Here is a 24,787-nt window from a genome sequence, read left to right as displayed (position 1 = left end):
CTGTCCTGGGGACCTTCTAATATCACTGCAATACCATTACTCTAGTCCCCAACCCCTGGGACCTGTTCATTTATTCATTTCACAGCAGGAAGTGCTCTACTTCCTGATCCCCGGCACTCATCACCCCCACCCCCACTTACCACTAAGTTCTCTGTATCCATGAGTTTTGTTTTGTTTATTCTTTTGTCTTGTTTTTTTTGTTTGTTTTTTTTTTTAGATTCCACACATTAGTGAGATCATATGCTGCCCTCCTCTGTCTGGCTTATTTTGTAGACAGCTCCTAGCCTCCCTAGAACTCAAGCCGTCCAGCCGCCTGGCACACACATGGTCTGCTTTGTTCAGTGATGTAAAAGTATGAATGGGGCAAGAACAAGGAACCGTAAGGCTCCTCCTTTCTACTTTGAGCACAAGCCCAACAGCAAATCTTTATTGGGTGCTTGGGAAAGAGAAAGAATTAAGTTCTTATCCTCACAAACCTGATGATACAGATGGACTCAGCGTCTCTCTCATTGTTCTCCCTCCCCACCCACTTGCTCCTACAGCTCACCAGTCCAAAGTGTGTGATGAGGAGGGAAGTGAGCAGAGCAGGGCGGGCGAGATCAGTGCCACCTGCAGTGGGCAAGGCGGGCCTGGAGCCTGGCCTTAAGAAGCGGGCAGGACTCTTGTGACTGTGTGGCTTTTTGTTACTTAAGAGTTCAAAAGTCCAAAACCTGTTCTGTGACCCTCCTGTTAAGCTAATCAATGAACTCAGCTTAGCTTATTAAACCAAAGAAGATATTTAGACTGAACAAAATACCAGATAATATTTTCCTCATAATGACTCATAGCTGGAAGGCAGTATACCACACTGTTGAAGTCATTGAAACTTACCCTTTTAAGAACTGTGGCAGTTTTTTTTTAAAATGGCCAGAAATTCTCCTACACTGATAGGTATGTCTACTAGTGTATACCTTCCTCTTGAATATGAGTTGGCTTGTGACTGCTTCAACCACTAGAATATGGTGGAAAGGACGCCATGACTTCCAACACCAGGTCATAAAAGGCTGTGCACCTGCCAAAACCGGTTTGGCTCAGTGGATAGAGCGTCGGCCTGCGGACTGAAGGGTCCCGGGTTCGATTCTGGTCAAGGGCATGTACCTGGGTTGCGGGCACATCCCTGGTGGGAGATGTGCAGGAGGCAGCTGATCGATGTTTCTCTCTCATCGATGTTTCTGACTCTCTATCTCTCTCCCTTCCTCTCTGTAAAAAATCAATAAAATATATTTAAAAAAAAAAAAAAAAAAAGGCTGTGCACCTTCTGCCTGCTTCTCTTGGGGTCCTAGCTCGGGAGGCCAGCTGCCATAGAGAAATGTGACTACCCTGGGACTGCCATGCAGGAGAGGCATGGTCCACAGCCCCAGCTGAGCTGCCAGCCATTAGCCAGCATCACCGACCAGTTTTTCGAAGGAGCCGTCTGGACACCCACCCAGTTGGGTCTTCAGGTGATTCCAGCTCCACCTGGCACCTGATCGCAGGCACCTAACCTATGTCCTGTATCTATCCTTTCAACAAAGGCTAAGTGAGCAGCAGGTGTTATTCTAGGAACTGGGGGTACATCAGTTCAAAGTCGCTGCTCTCTGGAAGCTTAGCCTCTCACCCAGCACCTAGAACAATGCTCAACACTCAGGAAGCACTCACTAAATGTTTTTGCAGGCACATGAGAGACCCCACACCAGAACTACCCAGCCACCCTTTCCCCAAATTCTTGACCCCTCCCCGGAATTATGAGCCAAATTAAATAGTTGCTTAAAGTTACTAATGTAACTTGTTACATAACAATAGGAACAAGTGCTAAGAAATAAAATATTTTAAATCAGCTGTCTTGCATGTCTCTGGAATGTATTAACTACATTTTTTAACAGAGTGTAAACATAATTTGGACCTCTTATGAACAATGAACTTCTTATATCTCCTTTTGTGATTAATACAGTTGTGTCATTGAGATATACAGTGAGTCGCAAAGACACTCTAGACTGCTCCGCTTTCAGCCTTGTGCATACTTCTAGTTTTCTCTTATCCGTTGCTGCGTGTCTGAGTGTGCTGCTTTCAGCACGATAAACCACATTTGGGATCATTGTTTTTAAATTCAGGCACTACGTTTTATGAGTGTGGTCTTAAAAAATATTTCGTGAGTGCTTACTTTGTGTTGGGCATTGATCTGGATGCTAAGCCTCCAGAGAGCAGCGACTTTGAAACTGGTGTATCTCCAGAACCTAGAATGATACCCGGTGCTCGCTTAGCCTTTGTTGAAAGAATAGATACAGGGCACAACGTTAGGTGGGCAGAGCACGTGCTCACAATGGATTCTGTCCTTGGGGGAGTGACTGGGATGTAGAAGAGGCTGGAAACCATCCTGTGGGAGATAAACGGGGATGTTCAGCCTGGAAAGAAGAAGAGTTGCTTGAAGGAGGGAAGGATTGTCATGTGGAAGAGAAGTGGTGCTAGGTTTGAATTGAAGTGGATTTTCTTTTGCCTTGCTATCTATACTAATAAAAGGTAATATGCTAATTAGACTGGATCGACTGGACATCCAACATCCTTCTGGACAAAGCCACGGTGGCGGGGGCCGAGACAGAGGCACGGTTAGGGACAAGATCAAGCCAGCGCAGGGGAGCAAACAGTTAGGGGCGAGATCAGGCCAACAGAGGTGCAATTAAGGGCGATCTGGCTGGCTGGGGAGCAGTTAGAGGCGATCAGGCAGGCAGGCAGAGGTGGTTAGGGGCAATCAGGCAGGCAGGCAGGCAAGCGGTTAGGAGCCAGCGGTCCTGGATTGTGAGAGGGATGTCCAACTGCTGGTTTAAGCCTGATCCCACAGGGGGTCCCGGATTGGAGAGGGTGCAGGCCGGGCTCAGGGACACCCCCCCAACCCGCCCCCCCCCCCCCCCCCGCGTGCATGAATTTTGTGCACCGGGCCTCTAGTTATCAAATAATGCCTTAGATGGAGTTTATCAGATACTCAGCGTGGCTATTTTGGCTTACAAATTTACTTCCGCAAATACAAGAAGAAAGCTTATCGTGGAATTTGTTAGGGAAAAAAGCCAGATATTGACTCATTGTGCCAGAATTAAATTGCTTTGTGTTTTATAGTTCGAAAAATATTTTCGACAATAATGTAGATGTAGATTGTTCCTTCATTTAAAATGCCATTGTTACCTTGCCAAATGAGAAGATTACAAATGCCAATTTGTGTTACAAACCTTTGGATGAAATAGAGCATATGGAAGGGTGACAGGCATGCCTTCTCTTTTGGGGAGGGAGAGGGAATTGGGTTTATAGAGATTTTTAATTTTTCAGAGTTGCCAAGACATTTTTAACATCTGGCGTTTCTTCTCATTGGCATCACCACTGTTGGAGTCGGGCAAGTGTAACTCACGTAAGGAAATGGATGCTCTTGCTCAGGCTCATGATAAATTGAGGAGGTGTTTCTGCATCTACTTCTGTAACCAGAATGTTGTATTTTAGAATACGAAGACTCCAGGCATCCCTCAAGATCAAGATCACTTTTTCCTCTTTGGTTTCTCTCCAAGCAAATTATTTTCTTAAATTATTCTTGACTTTAGATTGACAAATTTAAATTTCCTCCTTGTTTGTTTTTGTTGCATATTAAAGGAAATAATTGATTATTTATAGTTTCTTGTCTATGTTGGAAAGACTGTTGAGTAAAGGATTCTTAAGTTAACTATTCTTGTCTTTTCTAATTCGTTTTTAACGTGAAACACAAAGTAAACTGACTACTGCCTTCCCTGGAGTACAACGATAAGTGTCAAGAAAGATTCAGAATGCACCAGCCAAAGTCACGCCTGTTAAAGTAGTTATTCTGGGTCATGACATTGTCAGGAGTCCCTCCCAGTGTAGGTGTGCCATGGAGAAGATAGTCAGCTCCAGGGAACGTGAAAGCTCTTCTTAGAGCCACATTTCCATTTTATTAAATTCTACTGGCCTGATTTCTTTCCAAATTGAGTCTGTTTCTTAGCATGGCTCTAATCCTATCTAATAAAAGAGTAATATATAAATTAGCCATCACTCTGCAACAAAGATGGTGGCGCCCATAGTGGCTGGGGCGGGATGCTGGCGGCGTCACCCTGGCAACGCGAGCCCAGCGTCCACACCCCAGTCGCATGGATGGAGGGGAGGGGAGGGTCCTCGGGCTGGAGGCCAGGGTGAGGGACGCTGGGCTCACGTCGCTGCGAGCCCAGCGTCCCCACCCTGGCCACTCAGAGGGAGGGAAGGGAGGGGCCCTGGCTGCATGGAGGGAGGGGAGGGGCCTCGGGCCAGAGGCCAGGGCAAGAAACGCTGGTGTCATTGCAGGCCGGGCTGAGGGAATCTCCCCCCCCCCCCCCCCCCGCATGAATTTCGTGCACCGGACCTCTAGTATTAGATAATTTTCCTTGGAGAAATGCATAGAGTTACAGTGTTAGCCCTGATCTTATGTAGTTTAATCGAGTCCTTAGAAAAGTATGCTCTGATTACATCATCAAGATATTCCACAAAAGCGAATATAGAGGCTATGGAGATAAGATTTGAGATGGTAAATTTCCGGTTATGAATTTGGTGCTTTGTTTCAGGGGTGATTTTGAAGGTCGGGTGAGTACTGGGGGAAATAATGACACTTTTAGGTGTCACTACAGACAAGTCTTCCAAAAGGAACAGACTAGGTGACGGACGGTGTACCCAGTGAATCCATCCCAGTCCCAGGAATGTAGGAAATCCATGTGACTGTTGCGAGAGGGTGAGCATATAACTGACATTGTCTATTTATCGATAAGAGGAAAAGGATTCCTCTCTCTCAATTGTAAAACTTTATTTTTTAATAATTGGGCTGTTTCTTCCAAGCTATACAAAACAGGTGTGTCTTGTTGTGTTGACTCCTAATCTGTGCAAATGCAAACTGACGTCATATATAAGTAATGGAATATACATGACAAACTCTTGCTAACGATTTTTATCCTTCAGGCTGTTTTCTTTCTTTTTTTAATCTTTATTGTTGAAAGTATCTCATATGTCCTCATTTTTCTCCCTAGGCTATTTTTTTTAGTCATGTATTTCAACAGATGTACTTTCAGACTACTTTATTTACATCACTGGGTATGCATGTATTCCATGTGTTTCTGGCTCATTTTTGCTCACTTCCTGTTGTATTTTTAAGCTTTTTTTGGGGGGGATGATCACTAAACACCAGATCCCAGACCAGATGGTCAAGACCTGGGTCCTAGGAATGTCATGGGCAAGCATGTCCTGCTTCAGGGTCTTTGGAGAAGAGGGATCAATTTAGAAGCTAGAAACTTTTCTTGTTATTTTTGTTTTAGATGAAATGACTGAAAAAATGAACAGAACGAAATGTTCCCTGTCTTTTTCCTTTAGACCTGTTAGTTAATAAGCAGATATGTAACTCTGCCCCTCTGACCCGAGCATTTTGTCTCGCTCTGTGTCCCTGTTCGCTACAGTCTGACCCAGGGCGCTGTGGGATGAGAGGGCCAGGTTCTCCAGAATGGAGATCACTGTGGAGCGCTGGGCATGGCGCTGCCCAAGTCCAACCATGGAAGTGGCATAAATCACAAACCTCTGGGCCGCTCAGCCAGGACAGACTCCAGTAAGGAATTAGTGACATATAGAACTTCTAATGACCAATGCATTGAGGGAATTTGGTACATCATGGGGGAAGTTTTTCTGAGGCTACAGCTTACATTAGGACGTTTCTTCGGGCCCCTGAAACAGTGTTCACTTTGGAGCCACAGCGAGAACAGCCTTCCCAGCAGGCACTGCCATCACGTCTTATCTTTGCAGAAGGAGCAGTAGCAATGGTCGCCTCCTTATGCCCAGCACTGCACAGTTATTTGTAATTCAGTCTCTCACCATAATTGTGAAATCTGAATAGCAGTAGGTTTTCTTTGTTTGTTTATAGCTCATTAGATGGCAAAGTCTGACCCTAACTGACATGAAGCAATTTTTGGTCTTTGTTCAAGTTAATAGAAAATGTTCATACATTTTGTTATAAAAATATGAATCTGGCTAGCTATGAGGTGCTGTCCTAGGTCCTTTGGGACCTGTTATTATCTGATATGCATGCCAGATTACCTTTCTAAGGTTAAAATCAACAAAAAATAATTGTAAATATATCTAGCCTCAAAGGCTTTAGAAAAGGAGCTGGAGACTTGCACCTTAAAAGGAAGAAACCTGGCCATCACCATAGAAACTTCTGCACTTTGCATTTATCCCGATTTCACATTTCAGGGACTCTGGATGCTTGCTTGTTAAGTAGATGAGACCTGGTACCAGGACCTTTCCACTCTGACAACCATCAGTGTGGAACCTGTGGGTTATCATGGGACAGAGAAGAGGCCGGTGAAGGTTCTAAATCCAGGAAACAAAAGAAGCGATGTGATGCCTGGGAGAGAGCTCTTACCTTTATGTATAGCTATGTATTCATTATAGTAGTTGAATGGAAAAATGTCTATACTTAGATGGACTATTTAGTATCCTATATAATAAAAGGGTAATATGCAAATTGACCCCAACGGTAGAACGACCGGTCGGTATGATGCACACTGACCACCAGGGGGCAGATGCTCAACGTAGGAGCTGCCCCCAGCCCGCAGGCCCCTACAGCCCAATGGGGGCCTGCCGGTCAACCTCTCAGTACCTCCTCCGGCCATCCGGCTCTGATCGCCCAATGGGGAATGGGGAACCAGGGGTGGGTGGCGATGGACGCGGGTGGTGCCAGGCCAAGGGGTGTGCAAGTGAGCAGGGCCCAAAGGCCTGCCAGTCGCCCCACACACAGAGGGCGATCGGTGGTGGTGGGGGCGGGGCGGGGGGGAGGCTGCCAGCAGCCTGGGAAGATAGGCTCTGATCACAGGCCAGGCCTAGGGACCCTACCCGTGCATGAATTTCATGCGCTGGGCCTCTAGTTTTGAATAAGTGTCCATGTCAACCGATAGAGCCTCATTATTCTTTTAAATTTGATCATAACTTATATTTTAAATTGAATAAATCTTGAGTGAATAGCATAACCGTCACTCAGATCAAGATAGAGAACATTTCTAATACTGCAAAAGGTTCTCTTTTAGTTTTTCATGGTGATGGACCAATATTGTATCTTGGTTGTTGTGGCTGTGGTTACATGAATATATGAGATGAAATTTTATAGAATTATGCACAGTACACATACGTGTACACATGCACAGAAAACCAGTGCATGTGAAAATAGTGAAATTAGAGTAAACTCTATAATTCAGTTCATTGAATTGTGCTGATGTTAATTTCCTGGTTTTGACTAGTTGTATACAAAATGTTACTATTGGTGGGAGCTGGGTGAAAGGTACGCTGACTGCTCTGCACTATTTTGACAACTTATTGTGATTTTATAATTTTCTTAAGTAAAAAAATCTCCCTTATATCTATCTTATTATTTTAATAGAAGCTTTATAGATTATTGTATAGATATACAAAACTTTATTTAACCAATTCTCTATTTACTTTCCAGAGTTTTTACTAGTACACAAAACTTTGCAATGAGCAACCTTGCAAATATTTTACAAAAGAGGTTCTTATCTTAAAAATGAAAAAGCCACTACAAGGTTCTTGTAAGTCATTTTCCGATGATTACATACAATTCTCAAGATTGTGCACTACATAAATTGAGACAAACCTGTGCAGTAGGTCTAATTAACTCTCCCAGGAAGAAACCATTTCAGCAAAATTGTAATCGTTAGCTTTTCCAACTGCCTAATGCCAAAAGCCCAGGGGTGTTGAACTGTGCACCAAGGAATATAAGATATAAATGCAAGTGCAGCCTAATTCAAACACAGGTCATTATGTTGCTTCTGAAGGGCAATATATTTCTAGAAAAGATTTATTCAAAGGTAACCTGTATGGCAGTCAATCTTACAGTCTTTACTTAAAGGATAAAGCCTTCTGAGAAGTTATGCTAAGTTTTCCTGGTATTGTTCATCTTGATTTCTTTAAAAAAAATTTTTTTAATGAGAGAGAGAGAGAGAGAGAGAGAGAGAGAGAGAGAGAGAAACATTGATTTATTGTTCCATGCATTCACTGGTTGACTTGTATGTGCCCTGACCAGGAATTGAATTGACAACCTTAGTGTATCAGGACAATGTTCTAACCAATTCAGCTACTTTGGTCAGGGCTGTTCATCTTGATTTCTAATTTGATTTTGAGAAGACCAGCCTGAACATGGGCTTCTTGAAACCATAATGTTCTTTATGCTACTCTTCAGTGGTTAGGGGGAAAAGATAGACATGTTTTTGGTAAAGCACATGTGAAAAGAGGGTTGTCTTATCCTGGCTGGTTTGGCTCAGTTGGTTAGAATGTTGTCTCATAAACCAAAAGGTCTCCAGTTCGATTTCGGTCAGGGTACATGCCCAGGTTGCAGGTTTGGTCCCTAGTCAAGGTGCATACAGGAGGCAACTAATTGATATTTCTCTCTCTCTCCCTCTCCCTTCCTCTCCCTTCCTTTCTCTAACAACAACAACGTATTATAAAAGGAAAAAGAGAGTTGTCTTTCATTTTGGCCTAGCAGGTACCTTATACTCTAATAGTTGGTGGAAGTATTTTTTGTGGTTGCTGTTTTGTAACAATGATTTTCATTTCACTTATATTCTAGTACTGATCATTTTGTCTTAATCTAAGAAACAATGTTATTTGTCATTAAAGCTTCTAACTCAGACACATGAGTAGAATATAAAGGAAATATTATGGTTTCTCAGATGTCCAGCAAAGGAGACTTATACTTGATCAATAAGGTCATTGTTGAGCCCGTTATATTTATCTGTGTGATATTTGAATAAAAACTTGTTGAGGTGGCCCTGGCCCGAGGTAGCCCTGGCCGGAGGTGGCCCTGGCCAATGTGGCTCCACTGGAGCATCGTCCTGTACACCAAAAGGTGGTGGGTTAGATGTCAGTCAGGGCGCATGTGGGAGGTGGCTGATCCATGTTTCTCTCTCACATCTATCCCCCGCCCCCCCCCCCCCCCCCCCGCTTCCCCTGTCTAAAATCAATAAAGAAAAAAAAAACACTAAAAAAAAAATAAAACTTATTGAATTAGTTGATATTGGCCTTTTTCAAATGAGCCTGCATTGAAGTGGTGAGAGTTAACTTTCCACACATAAACTGCTCTCACGTGACCTTATTTCCCATCACTTCCACACTCGCACTTTTGACTCCAGCTGAGAAAATTGACATTCTCTCAGATTTCCATTTTAGGGCAATTACACATATGATCTGCCTTCTCTCACCAGCTTCATCATGTTCTGTCCCTTCTTTTAAACTTTGCTTTTTTCATCTTATCCACAGAATTATTTATAGACTAAAGCAATGTAAGTCCAAGAAATCTTTCTTAGACTTTTTTGTTTCGCCCTTTCTATTTATGCCATGTAGAATGCATGTATTTTTGCACATGGTTATTTGACTCTCTCTTTGGCTGAAATTCCAAATTTTGATAGCTAAAGCAGTTACTGACTTTGTGAATTATTCATCTGTTTACTTTTCTCTGCTAATAGCTAATTGCATAAACATGGATTATGGGTAAGCACTGGGAGCCTTTGCAAATGTTCCTCAACTGGACGTTAAGATAAATGAATGATGGAAGAGCAGATTGTCTTTCTCTTGTGTAACATACTCACAATTTTGCTCAACTGTTAATTTTTTAAAAAAATATATTTTATTGATTTTTTACAGAGAGGAAGGGAAAGGGATAGAGAGTTAGAAACATGGATGAGAGAGAAACATCCATCAGCTGCCTCCTGCACAATCCCCACCGGGGATGTGTCCACAACCAAGGCACATGCACCTGACTGGAATCGAACCCGGGACCTCTCAGTCCACAGGCCGACGCTCTATCCACTGAGCCAAACCGGTTACGTCTCAACTGTTAATTTTTAAAAAATATATTTTATTGATTTTTAAAGAGGAAGGGAGAGGTAGAGAGAGATAGAAACATCAATGATGAGAGAGAATCATTGATTGGCTGCCTCCTACACGCCCCCTACTGGAGATCGAGCCCACAACCCAGGCATTCTGGCCCTTGGCCAGAATCAAACCTGGGACCCTTCAGTCCGCAGGCCGACACTCTATCCACTGAGCCAAACCAGCTAGGGCTCAACTGTTAATGTTCTTAGGGAACAGAAGGATAATTGGAAGTGCCATGAATGACCCAGGTGTTCTGGGGTTAGTCTAGTTTGGGTTTTTAGACTGGCCTATGGTTGTAGCTTCTTTACAGTTTTCTGGGTGCTTTTGTTCTCTTTTACATGTTTTGCCCCTTTTAATTATTCATAAACTTAAGATTAGTAAATGTGGGGACTAGGTCAGAGTCCTTTGAGAGAGAGAGAACATTCTAAAGGGCTTGTGTTTGCATAGTATAGTCCCTTCTTACCTTCCTGGGTCAGTTGCTTTTGAACTCCAGGACAGTGTTAATAAATTGTCAGGCTGAATCACCTTTTTGGGAGTTTGCAAGTGGTATTAATGGTATTTTCCTCCTTGAACCTGTGTAATGAATGTCCTCTTTATTCTCCAGTTTAACCTTAAGCCATGAAACCCCCTCTCAGCTGGGCCTGTTTTGCAGGCGCCTGCCTGCTTGGCCTGTTATTATTCCATGAATCACTGCTGCCCTTATTAAACTATTTTGGGCAGCAGCCTTTCCATTCTTCTCCTGTGAACCGTGAAGGCTGGAGTTGCTACTGCAGTATAGGCCAGAGTGGAATTCGAATATGAAGGAAAGAAGGTTTGCTGGCTTGTAACATAGCATTTTACCTTATAAGACAGTAGGGTGCCCACTGAGACCACACTGTGTCTTGAAATTTTTCGTTTGTTCTAAAAAGGGATCCCAGAAAGTTCACTCTTGAATTTAAAATGCTTGAATGTCAGGCAGCTTGGTCTCTCCTCCATCCCATCACCACCCCTCCCCTTTTCTTTCATTGTCTCTGGCATCTCCATGATCCCGGGTTGTGTTGGTTTTCTCTTGCTCTTGTGTTCTAACCTGCCTCAGATCCATAGGCCCACAGTGTGGACCGTGACCAGGAAAAAGCAGCACAGTGTGGTGAAAGCAGCACAGGTGGCCTCGAGTCAGGCCTGCATTCGAATCCCTATGATGATGGGCAAATGACATACCTCTTTAAGTTTAAATAAAGAAAGTGGGGCCAACCTCACAGGGTGCTATAAGGATTACGATAAGATGTATAAGAACTCGTTAAGGGGAAAGCTGACTACTGGTTAGAACTAATCAGTAGAAAAAGTCCTCTGGCCTTTGTTAAGGAGACATTATAACTCATATAGTTTGATGTTTCATTTTAAAGATCAGACACTGAGACCCAAAGGGGTTGTGCTTGTCTGGTGAACATGAAGAGTGGGTGAGAACCCAGGTTTTTTATCTCCTAGTCCCGTGGTCGGCAAACTGTGGCTCGTGAGCCATATGCGGCTCTTTGGCCCCTTGAGTGTGGCTCTTCCTAAGCCTTAGGAGTACCCTAATTATTAAGTTAATAACAATGTACCTACCTATATAATTTAAGTTTAAAAAAATTAGGCTCTCAAAAGAAATTTCAATTGTACCGTTGATATTTGGCTCTGTTGACTAATGAGTTTGCCGACCACGTTCTAGTCCAGTGATGGCGAACCTTTTGAGCTCGGCGTGTCAGCATTTTGAAAAACCCTAACTTAACTCTGGTGCCGTGTCACATATAGAAATTTTTTGATATTTGCAACCATAGTAAAACAAAGACTTATATTTTTGATATTTATTTTATATATTTAAATGTAATTTAACAAAGAAAAATCAACCAAAAAAATGAGTTCGCATGTCACCTCTGACACGCGTGTCATAGATTTACCATCACTGGTCTAGTCCAATGCTTTTCCATTAAAGCACAGAACTTCCCCTGTGTTGCTGGTCAGGGCCCGCATTTGAACTGTTCTCAACCTTGCTTATTGATGGACATACTTGTTGTTCATCAGAAAATACTTTTTCCATTGCTGTTTCACACTTCTCTTCATTTCCTTGTCCTCTGCTGCTGTAACAAATTAAATGTTTAAGCCACAAAATTGTAGGGGCTTAACACAATACAAATTTATTCCCTTGTGATGTTGAAGGTCAGAAGTCTAACCTGAGGGTGTGAGCAGGGCTCTGTTCCTTCTGGAGGCTCTTGTGGACAATCCACTAATTTGCTTTCTCTGACTTTTAGAGGCTACCTGAATCCCTTGGCTCATGGTCCCACATCACATCTCCTTTTCCATCACCAATCTCATCACATTGCCTTGTACCACCTCTGATTGCCTGCCTCCCTTTTAAGGACCCTGGGATTACATTGGCCCCACATGGATCATCCTGGATAATCTCCATTTCTGGGCTTTAATTTAGTCATATCTGCAAAGTCCTTTTGTCATATAGGGTAACAGTCACTGGATCCAGGGACTAGGATGTGGAAACATTTGTGGAGGCCATTATTCTACCTACCACAGACAGACAACTGTTTTACAACCCAGAATTCCCAAATTATCCTTCTTTTTCACCTATAGACCTGAATTTCTCAGTCTGCTCACTTACATTTTTGCTAACCATTTACTCTCCCTCTGTGCCCCATGATGAATTCATTTTTTAAAGACTAGACCTGTTCTAGAAATGCAAGGCCTGGACACCACCGACCCAAATGACTGTTCATACTTCTCAGCCTACCCTGTTGTTGAGGAGCCACTGGTTGGGAATGGAGTCTGAGAGCATTTCCACAGCTCCCTTTCTCCTAAACACAGGCTTCCTATGAAAATATTAAATAACTTGGGGAATGAAAATCATCTTCAAATTCTACCATGTGTGTTTGGGTTTGGTTTAGGAGAGGTTTGCGTCCTCTTTTTGGATACAGGTCATGTTTCAGTGAGTGTCAGCAGAAATCTCATTGATGAATTTACGTAATCAGGGATCCCTCATCTAACCTAGGGTGCCTAAACCCTTAAAGTCTCAGTGGAAGAGACAGGGACAGGGAGCTGGACATCTTGGGATTATGCAAGGCCATCTGATCATTTTTCTGGTAAAACTGGACCATAACTTTCATTAGATTTTTAAAGAGATTAGTGACCCAGGAAAGGTTAATGCCTGACTGAATTGATTGCAGTTGGGTTATTTTCCATTTCCTCAATAGGTAAAGGCCCTTGGAAGTACACTGCATATTTTTAAATACTTGATGAGGTATTTTTTAAGCTGCAACTCAACTTCTTCCACTCATGTTGAAATAGACTCCTACTGAAACCCATGTGTGTGTTTTTTGTTGTCAGCGATAAAAGGTTTCTTCTGTTTCTGCTGGCATATTCTGAGATATCTTTAGAACAAGATATGGAAAACCTTTGTCAAGTGTAATCTGAATCTTGGATAGGCAATATATAATTTGTTTGTTTAAAGAGAAATTGAAGATAAAAAATGTTTTTTCCTCGTTTCCCCTTGAACACCAGTTGTTTTAGTTGCAATTTGTTTTCCTTTGGAACTGAAAACTAGTTTTCTTTAGTGTTTGGCCATGCATTTCTTCCTGAATGTTGATTACCATTCATCTGTTCTTCTGACTCGAGTTTCCTCATGAAGAATGTATGATATTTTCCTGCCTTTATCTTTCACTTTGCCTTCACCTTTACTCTCATCTTGCCTTACGGAACCCAAAGGATGAGGACTGACTGTTGGAATTTGCTTAGTTTCCATACATTGCTAGATAGATAAGGCTTAAAAATAGCAAAGAAATATTGTATATGCACAAGGCAAAATGGCAAATGAATTCCAATGGTGTGTCAATTGAGTCACTCCCTAGAATTCAAAGCTTAGTGAGCAAAACATGAATGAACAAAGGTGATGGGTTGTGCTTTTTGAAGCATAAAGTTTTTTAAAAACAGGTATAATTTGGAATTAAACTCAGATGACTATAAAAGGGATTATTAAGGTTCACTGACTTGGCAAACCAGCTTTGGAGCACCAGGCAAAGAGGGAGCCTTTCATTGAATGAAATCTCCTTTCCTGATGAATTCTTGTTCCTCTTTTTAAATAAATATGTGCTGTTCTATTCCTTTGTCATTAAATAGGATATATACAAAATTTCTTTGAAAACTGTGGGACAACATGCTGCTTTTAGTAAACCTTATTTATATTCTTTCTATTTTTTAGGAAAACAGTTCATCTCATTTGGCCCAACTTAACCATTTTATAGACAGGGAAAATGAGGTTGGGATAGGTGGTTTTTACAGCATTAATAAACTTTTTAGTGACAAATTTGGTGATAAAATTTAAGACTTCATACTCTGACCCAGTGATGTTTTCATTATACTATATTAGTGGCCCAGTGCACGAATTCGTGCACATTGAAAGGAAATTATTTAGAAGAAATATTTTAATATTGCTATTCGCCCTTTCTCTACAATAGAAGTGTCAACCAAATTCACAGTCGACAATGACAGATGGAAACACACACATGCTATTGGCGCCAATGAGAACTTTATATGTATCATGCATGCATGAGTCAACTTAGCCTTTTATAGATATAGAATAAACTTGCTTAATTAGACCTGCTTTCTGATTTAGATAAACTTTTTCTAGTCCAGTGAAGCACCCCAACTTCTCTTTCAGGTAATTGTCAGCAACACAGCAGTAAGTATCAACACAAAACAGATTATTATTGTAGATCATGCAGGGAGAACAAAGGGTAAAATATTTAACTGTAGCAGTGTTTGACTATATTTTGCGCAGTGAGAAAACCTGAAGTCATTTTCAAAGTCCAGCATTTCTTGCTTCTTTTCAGTTGGGTCAAGCTTCTAAACTTCTAAATCTCTGTTTTCTGGCTAATGAAAAGAAAATAGGATTCTCCCGAGTCTCCTATCTACTTACTCCAGGACTTCTGTGAGGATCAAATGAGGTGAGGCATGGGAAAACACTTCACAAACATTTGGTTAAAATGTGAAATGCTTCCACCTGGCTGTAAAGCAAGTCTGTTCCTGAGCTGAAGAAACTGCAAGGAGGCTCGTCATTGCTAGGGAGAGGAAGCTGGGTGTTGCTACGTGACATCGTAGCAACTTGGTGCCCACAGTGACCATTTCCAGGCTAGGCTGGGCTGGGCTGTGGGCCACATATTGTGCCATGGGGTCTGGGCAGCATTGGCTGCGATTTGGTGGGCTGTCGCTCTGTGGTGATGGCGAGGCCTGTGTCCCACTTGGGGGAAGCCGAGTGTTGCTTTGTGGGTGCCAGGTTTTCAGTGCTGTTTCTCTGTGTGCATCATGGCAGCTCCTGCGTTGAGCGTCTGTCCCCTGGTGGTCAATGCGCATGATAGCAACTGGTCGGAAGGTGGGAGGGACGCTTAGCATATTAGCCTTTTATATAGATAGATTGTCTGTGTTTTATAGACAGAGGGAAAGGTTGAATGTTGAAGGAAACAGATTTTCTACCTTGTGTGAGGTCCACCTACACCCACCAGCATGGCTAAAATTTAAGACTGTCATTACCAAGTGTTGCTGAGGATATGGAACAACTGAGCTGTCAGAATGGCTGGTGGGAACGGAAAAAGACACAGCCACTTTGGAGAGCAGTTTGGCAGTTTCCAGTGTGAAGCACTCTTACCCGATGGCCTAATAGTTCTGCTCTTACGCATTTACCCAAGACAAAGGCCTATATGTTAATTACAGCTTTATCATAACAACTGAAAGCTGGAAACAGCTCATGTTCATCAACTGGTGAACTGATAAATTGTGGTATATTTATATAATGGAATACTATTCAACGATGAAAAGGAAGGGACTGCTGATACTAGCAACACTGTGGCTGGAACTCAAAAACATTATGTTGAGAGAAAGAAGCATATTCTGTGTGAGTCCATTTATATGAAGTTGTAGAACAAACAAAACTAATTGATAGTGATAGAAACTAGAGAGATCACTGTGGGACTTGATTACAGAAGGCCAGGATGGAACTTCTGGGGTGAAGGAGATGTTAATATATGTCTGTTTGAGGTGGTGGTTATATAGGCATGTGCATTTGTCCAAATTCATTAAACTGTGCTCTGAGAAGGGGTGCATTTTATTGTATATAAATTGTACCTCAATAAAGTTGATTTAAGAGCATAATGAGGAGCGAAGGTGTTGAATAGCAAAGCACAGTTGGTATAAAGCATAAACTATTTTCACCATGCCATTGAATTTTCTCTGATCTCATTTTCTCTCTCAAAACTGTGGTCCTTCTGTTATTGTCCCTTGCCACTTGCCTGAGATCACAGGTATAACGACAAGCCAGCGTTCCATTGTGGAAAAAAACAAAGCTGAACAATCCACCCATGCACATTTCCATGAGCAAGTTTCGTCTGTGCTTGAGGATATCATGGGAATCATTTAAAGCTTCAGTTATTAATTCTTCTTTAGTTACAAAAATTTACCAGCACAACTATATATGCCAATAAAATGATCCCTGGAGAAATGCCAAATGCTTTCCGAGTCTCTAGAAGGAAATTTAGAGAATTTGTAGACTGAGTAGGTTCACTTTATAGCCATATTCTCTGCTAAAAAATCCAAAAATAAAAGCGTTGGCATCACAGTTGGTGTTTTGAGTCATATTTTAAATCCTGCAAGCCTGTAGCTTAGCGAAGTGCTCTTCAGAAAACCCTTAAAGGGTGTGTATATGATAGATCTGTCTTGCCAGCTCCCCTGCCAGCATCTCTCAGACATTTTGTCATTTTGTTCGGTGATGTCTGAGGCTAGAACTGAAGTCACATGAGTCCACTTGAGGTGAGGTCTAGACATAAGATGAATTTAGCATTTCTTCTAACTGAGTTAAAGATTGCTGAGAGCTTTCTCCTTAGTGTGCTGGAGAATTATTAAGTAACTTTTAGAACCCAGGGCACACTATGGGCCATCTAATGAAATAACATTAGGGATTACATTCATCTAAGTGTTCTTCTGCTCAACTAAAACAAAACAGCACCCCAGTATTCTTTGATATAGTTGTGCCACATGGGTCTGTTTATTAGTTTATTCACTGAACATTTGACTACCTATGAGATGACAGGCGTTTTGCTGGACAGCAGGATATAAAGATGAGAAAGAAGAGCATCTGTCCTCTAGGAGCTTATAATTCGGTAAAAAGAGAAGACATGCAAACAAATATGTTTATAATACAGTTGCTACGATAGGTATGTGCAAGGGCAGCCTGTGTGTGCTTGCCTGGGAATGTTAAGTCCCTCTGGTCTAACATGGAATTTAAGGCCAATGCTTCCTTATTGATTTGCTGTCTGGATGCTCTATTCGTTGATAAAGTAGAGTATTAAAGTTTCCTACTATTATTGTATTGCTGTCTATTTTCTCCTTTAGGTCTGTTGATATTTGCTCTATATATTTAGGTGCTCCTATGTTGGGTGCATAATATTTATAAGTATTAGACACTCTTGTTGGATTGACTCCTTTATCATTATACAGTGACCTTCTCTGTTACTTAGACAGCCTTTGTCTTAAAGTCTACTTTGTCTGAGGTAAGTATTTCTACCCCAGCTTTCTTTTGGTTTCCATTTGCATGGAAAACTCTTTCCATCCCTTCACTTGCAGTCTGTGTGTCCTTACATCTGAAGTGAGAAGGCAGCAAATAGATGGTTGTTTTTATCCATTCAGCCACTCTCTGTCTTTTGATTGAAGAATTTAGTCCTTTTACCTTGTGTTCACTGTTTTCTGGCTGTTTTGTAATTCCTTTGCTCCTTTCTGCTCTTGCTGTGTTCCTCTGTGCCTTGATGATTTTCTGCAGTGACATGCTTAGATTCCTTTCTCTTTGTCTCCTGTGTATCGGGGTATGTTAGGCAGGAAGGGATGGAAAGAAAGCCTCATCTGAGCTACGACCTGGGTATGGCGGCTCTAGCATGCTCACAGCAGGGCGGGGCCTGCTGCACAGCTTCAAGGCGTGTGTGTGTGTGTGTGTGTGTGTGTGTGTGTGTGTGTGTGTGTGTAACTGCAGGCCGGAGGATTGGTGTGCCGGAGCGGGGAACTGCGGTGGTAGTTACAGGAATTGTGTGCAATACAGAAGCCTCAAGACTTCCTTTTGTAACGTGGTAATCCTCAATCCTGTACATTTTAATCATCTTTTAAAAAACATTCATACCTAGGTCCCAGGACTGCTGAATTAGAATCTTCAGGAAAAGGAGCAACCAATGTGTCTCTCTCACATTGATGTTTCTCTTTCTACCCACCCCCCCCCCCCACCTCCTTTCCCTCCACTCTCTCTAAAAAAAAAAAAAAAAAAAAAAAAAAAAATTCAATGGACAAATGTCCTTGGGTGAGGATTAAAAAAAAAAAAGATAAATTGCTATGCCCCCTCCCTTGTCCCCTTTATATACATATGTAGGCGCGTAAGACATAAAGGGAGGACACTGATAATGGCTATTTGTAGTTGATTTATATTATCGCTAAGAAGGGAGAACAAACAACCTGAGCCAGGACAGTCTGATTCCTGGAGCAGCATAGTTACGGATCTAAATGTCCTGGGAGAAGGGGATCTTGTGGGTTGTGAACACCTTGTGACTACCATCAGGTTGGTGAGCTGCTCCTATAGCCTCGGGGCAGCTGATGAGGCTGAGATCACTGATGTCCCATTGGCTGTCTCTCACTCGCTCTCTTTCTGCCTTTCCAGTCTCTCATCTCTGCATGTGACTAAAAATAGCTCCCCACAGTAGTCCCACTTGTCCCCAAAATTGTGTGAATCTGGTTGGCTCAGCGTGGTCAGTGCAGTGGCTGCCTTAGGTTGGGGTCATCCCAGTAGCCAGGGAGGGGAGGGGCTGAGCACAGGGAGGGCGGTCCTCTGAGGAGAGATGCCCCTCTTACAGGTGCCCGTGTCCTGACCTCCAGTCATGATTAGCTCCTCTCTGCAGAGATAACTCAGCAAGTGGGTCTTGGGTTCTTTTGTGGGCCTTTTAAAGAAAGAACTGAGATTGGCGAAGACCCTCTGTTGATAGAGAATCTAGCGTAATTGATGGAAAGTATCATCTAGGATTAGATTTACGCTCCAAAGATGAAAAAGAATTTGCTTAATTGGTTCCATTGCTGATACTGTGTGTGTGTGAGGGGGTGGGCCGTTAGAGGAGTTGGGAGCTATATTGCAGAGAATCTCTGATGGTCATACTTATGTTTGCTCTTTCTTTTTTTCTTCTCCTAAAACTAACTCAAACCTGCCCTTTCCCTCCTTCTGTATTGACCCTTAGCTGATTAGCTTACTTTGTATTCAGAGTTAATGATGTGGTTTTCCCTAAGGAGGATGATCGTCACTTTTCCCAGGAAGCTCAGAGTCACTGAGAATATGGCCTGGTTGTAGGGGTTGGGGTTGGGGAGGGGGACAGAGATCCTTGACCTGAAACCCTGAAGCAGGGCTGGGGATTAAGCACAAATAGCAGGGTTAACAGCAAGGCTATGAGTCAGGACCAGGTGGTCAGGCTAGAATGAGGTCAGGCTGAGGACTGGGGGCTGAGCTGGCAGCTCCTGTAAGTCAGCAGAGAGCCAGCAGAGGGGTCAGGGAGGGTGGGAGAGGGTAGAGAGCGTGGCCCGAGTTATTACAAATTTCCCGACTCTCATTTGGGGTTTATTGCAATGATGAATCACATAATGCATTCTGTGTCTTTAATTGTTTAATAAGCAATACGTATTAGTGAAGCCACATTCTAAAGGCACCAAAGTATTCACTGAAAACTTGATTTCCCTCCCAGCCTCGTCACTCAGCCACACAGCTCCCTGCGTGAGAATAGTTTCCTGGTTGAGGAGGTCATAGCATGAAGAGGCAGATTGGTCAGGTCACGCTGTGGCAAGGGCAAGCCTGCCCTTCTAACACCGGAGTTTGTGCTGTGCCCAGTTCACCTCACTGTGTTCTGTTGGGGCCCTTGGTAACCTAGTCCAGACACTCAGCATTTATGGGTCGTTTTTGTTACTATTTTTAAACCATCTATTTTCTATTTCTATCTAAACAATACCTTCTCTGAGGCCAGGCCAATCCCATTAGCCCCTATTGCAGTGTATGTAGGCTATTCTAGGGTATTTAAAAATGAATTACATCCACAACACTAATGGTGTTGAGATTCCACAAATGGTACAGAGATTCCACAAATGTGTTTGTGGTGCCTGCTGGGGGGAGGACGTAATGGTGATAAAAAGCTTTATTGACTATAAGAATTATCTAGAAGTTGCCAGAAGTCATGACTTTTCTTGTATCTTCCCTAAGAATTTTTTTTTTTAATCCAGCAGTTGGACTTTCTGTATGAATGTTGTACTTCAACAAAAAGTTTTAAAAAACCCTATAATGAGAATTTGCTTGTTTGCTTTCATTTCCAGATAAGCAGACATTTATTGAAATTAGTATTTTGGGAGAGTAGCAAAATGCTACAGACACTCCCAGCCTTATAGAATTCTCGTGAATGGGTTTTTATGTCTGAATAGCAGTGGGATGGGATTCCCACGATGGACATGGCTTGTATTTGTCCACTGGCTTAGGACACCTGGGGAATGATGGGACCAGAGGGTATGCACCCTACTTCCCGATGCTGTAGACAGGGCACTGCCACTCTGAGGTTCGTTCTGGAGTTGAATTTGGAAGGCAATTTCACTCTGTAAGTGCCGTCAGCTCTCTGTTTCAAGTGCATTGCACAGATCTCTCTGGGTCCCATGGGTACATGACCACGAGCTAACAGATTTCTATGAAAAAGTGTTTTGAGTTTCAAATAGCTGATTCATAATTACCTTTTGGAACAAAACCTCCCAAAAGTTGAGATGATTCGTGATTGTGCTTGCTTTATTTACCTTGCTCATTTAACTGCAGACAGTGAAATTCAGGCTTTGCATTAGCTTGGGTTCTTTTGACTAGTGATGGTTTGACTAGTGAATACTGAGCACATACATGCCTCTATTTTAACCTACATGGTGGTATTTCTGAGAAGTAGAGTTGTGGTAACTTTTTTTTTTTTTTTTTTTAATGTGAACCTTTGCTAAATGTAAAGCAAGCAGACAGATCAAAGATCAAGCAATTGTTTTGGAGCTTAAAGGTCATTTTAACGTCACATCTAGATTTGGCTTCTAGTCTTTCTGTGAGGGCTTTAATCAGACCCCTGGTTGCTTGTAGATAGGCCCTCAGTGATCCAAGCTGATACTGCCTGCCAGGGGAGAAGAGGGCCTTCAGGCTCTTGGAGGACCCCATGTTTTATTTCTGGACATGACTGTCAGCAGCCTCTCACCTGAGGAGGAATCTTGGTGATCTGATAGAGTTCTCCCATAACCAGTGTGGCAGCCCCGGGTGGACAAGTCTTGTTATCATTTGTGTTGGTGTTTCCACATGTTGAAGTTGACTTTGACCTTTTGACTTTTGCTATTTCATTCTTTCCTTTCCATGAGTTCATTAGCGCATATAGGTTCAGGCTTTACGTGAACTGATATGAAATTATAAGCTCCCATGTTGATATTATGTAGCTCATTTGTTTTCAGTTAAGTATGATATTTAAAGCAGTCATGGTGGAGTTCTCAAAACTTTCTTATTGGAGCTTTCTTTATCTCTTTCAGAACTCAGAATAGTTCTCTTCTGAATCTTAGGACTAGATCCCAGTGTCATAATATCTGACTCAGCAAAATTAGATTCACCTCAATGCCAGTGGTTTTTGTGGAAGAAGCTAAGTAATTGATTCTGTTTGATTCAAAGATTATTTTTGGGAGGGAAGGATTTTTTAAGTTGACGTACAATTCACATATCACAAGTTTTACCCTTTTAGAGTGTATAAGTCAGTGATTCATTTTCTAGTACATTCACAAAATTGTGCAGCCACCACCACTAATTCCAATATGTTTTCATCACCCCTAAAAGAATTCCCAATCAACCAAAGGACTTGTATGCATGCATATAAGCCTAACCAATGGACACAGACAACAGGGGTTGAGGGCATGAGTGGGGGAATTGGGGCAATGGGGGGATAAGGACACATATGTAATACCTTAATCAATAAAGAAATAAAAAAAAAAAGGAATTCCCATACTTCCTATTTCCCCCTACCTTTAGGCCCAGGCAAACACAACTTTCTGTTTCTATAGATTTGCTCATTATGGACATTTTATATAAATGAAATCATATAATATGTGGCCTGTTTTGTTCATCTTTCTTCATTTAGCATAATATTTTCAATGTTCATCCATGCTTAGTATGACTCAATGTTTTATTCCTTTTCATAGCTGAATAATATTCCATTGTATGGTCAGTTAGTTTGGGCTATTATAACAAACTAGAGGCCTGGTGCACGAGATTTGTGCACTGGGGCGGGGGGGTGGGCATCCCTCAGCCCAGCCTTTGCCCTCTCGCAGTCCGGGAGCCCTTGGGGGATGTCCAGCTGACGGCTTAGGCCTGCTCCCCTTGGGCAGTCAGACATCCTTAGCGCTGCCATGGAGGCGGGAGAGTCTCCCGCTACTGCCGCTGTGCTTGCCAGCCGTGAGCCTGGCTTCTGGCTGAGTGGCAATCCCCCTGTGGGAGTGCACTGACCACCAGGGGGCAGCTCCTAGCAACCGGTCGTTCTGCCATTCGGTCGATTTGCATATTAGCCTTTTATTATATAGGACTAGAGGCTGGATACATGCAAATTCATGAGTGGGTCTTCCTTTCCTCGGCTGCCAGCACCGGCTTTCCCCTGGCACCTGGGACCTGGGCTGCCGGCACTGGCTTTTCTCTGGCACCTGGGATCTGGGCTTCCCTCCTCCAGCTACCAGCAGGCACCTGGGACCCCAACTGGCTTCCCCCAGGCCGCCCGCAGGGAAGCCAGGACTGGGCTGTCTTCCCTGCAGCCCCAGCTTCATCAGGAAGGACGTCCGGAATGATGTCTGGAAGACATCTAGTCTAATTAGCATATTACCTTTTTATTATTAAGATTACCTTGGACTGGTTGGCCTAAACCACAAACATTTATTTCTTACAGTTCTGGAGACTGAGAAGTCCAAGATCAAGGTGCCAGTGAGGCCATTGTCTGGTGAGAGCCTACTTCCTGGTTTGTAGATGGCTATTGTCTTGTATCACAATGCTGAGAGCAGAGAGAGGAAGCAAGCTTTCTTTCTGTAGAAGCACTAATCCCATTCCTGAGGGTTCCCCCCTCCTGACCTAATTATCTCCCAGTGGCCTTACCTCCAAATACCATCACATGGAGATTAGACTTCAGCATATGAATTTGGGATGATACAGACATTTAATTTACAACATATGGATATTCCACTTTTTGTTTATCTGTTCATCAGTTGATAGACATTTGGGTTCTTTCACTTTTTGACTATTATGAATTATGATGCCATGAACATTCTTGTACAAGTTTTTGTCTGGAAATACGTTTTAAAGTATCTTGGGTATATACCCGGGGGCAGAATTGCTTTCTCATTTTGTAACTATGTTTAACACTTTAAGGAACTGCCAGATTGTTTCCCAAAGTATACATTCTCACCAAAATGTGTGAGTTCTAATTTATCCACAACCTTGTTATTATTTGCATGTTTGTTTGCTTGTCTATATTTTTTTGTAGTTATAGTTTGTATTTCTTTCATGGTTAATGATGTTGAGCATTTTTTCATGTGCTTATTGAACATCTGTGTGTCTTCTTTGGAGAAATGTCTATTTAAGTCCTTTGCCCATTTGAAAAATTGAGTTGTTTTTCATTGTTGAGTTGTAAGAGTTCCTTATATATTCTGGATACTAGACCCATATTAGATATATGATTTGCAGAAATTTTCTCCCATTCTTGGGTTGTCTTTTCATTCTCTTGATGTTTATCTTTTGAAACATAAAATTTTAAAATTTTGATGAGGTCCAACTTACTATTTTTTTCTTTTATTGCTTTTGCTCTAGGTGTCATAGCTAAGAGATGATGACCTAATCCAAGATCAGGAAAATTTACCCCTATGTTTTCTTTCAATTTTTTTATAGTTTAGCTTTTACATTTAAATCATTGGACCATATTGAGTGAATTTTTCTATGTGGTATAAAGTAGGGATTCAACTTCATCCTTTTGCATGTGAAAATAATACACTTTTCCCAGTACCATTTGTTGAAAAGCCTATTTTCCTCCATTGAATTGTGTTGGCTCCTTTGTCTAAAATGAATTGGCCATCCATGTGAGAGTTTAATTTCTGCATTTTCAATTCTGTTCCATTTTATCTATATGTCTGTATGCCAGTACACACTATCTTGATTCTTGTAGCTTTGTGGTAAGTTTTGCAAGAATCAAGTATGAGTCCTACAAATTTGTGAAGATTATTTTTTTGATATGATGTTGATATCCACTCTTCTCCCTCACATTCTTTGAGATATCTTTTCTCTGTCATCATAAATTCATATTAGAACTGTTGCTTTGAATTGGCCGTGAATTCAGTTTCAGGTATAAACTCACTATCTATAATAATAAAAGGGTAATATGCTAATTAGACCGGACATGGTTCCGGACGTGATTCTGGATGTCCTTCCGTACTAAGCTGGGGCCGGAGCGAAGTCCGGGTCCCAGGTGCCTGCGGGCGGCCGGAGGGAAGCCAGCCCGGGTCCCAGGAGCCTGTGGGTGGCCAGAGGGAAGCCTGGGTCCCAGGTGCCAGAGGGAAGCCAGTTCCGGCAGCCGGGGGAAGGAAGGTCTACTCTTGCATGAATTTTGTGCATCAGGCCTCTAGTTCTTATATAGATTTGGAATCAGGCATATTACAAAAGTTTGACCACTAGGTCATCTCAGTTTCTTAACTATAAAATGAAGTTTAAAACTGAAGTTAAAGGATA

General features: G+C 42.2%; 1 protein-coding gene across 6 annotated transcripts in view; it reads left to right on the top strand.

Annotated features, from left to right (window-relative positions):
• Window positions 1-24,787, top strand: part of OSBPL3 (oxysterol binding protein like 3) — a 143,794-nt gene that overhangs the window by 24,955 nt on the left and 94,052 nt on the right. The window contains exon 2 of one of the 6 annotated variants that reach the window (XM_070424444.1): window positions 22,962-23,012. The exons of the other annotated variants lie outside the window; for them this stretch is intronic. The gene's annotated coding sequence lies outside the window, so the exon portion shown is untranslated. The remainder of the gene's footprint in view (window positions 1-22,961; window positions 23,013-24,787) is intronic. 6 annotated transcript variants of the gene reach the window in all.

This window comes from Myotis yumanensis, unplaced genomic scaffold (genome assembly GCF_028538775.1).
Source record: "Myotis yumanensis isolate MYYU_CA2020_CCGP unplaced genomic scaffold, mMyoYum1.0.hap1 SCAF_9, whole genome shotgun sequence".
NCBI lineage: Eukaryota > Metazoa > Chordata > Mammalia > Chiroptera > Vespertilionidae > Myotis > Myotis yumanensis.
Note: the sequence above shows the minus strand (reverse complement) of the source record. Positions and strands in the feature narration are given on the sequence as shown.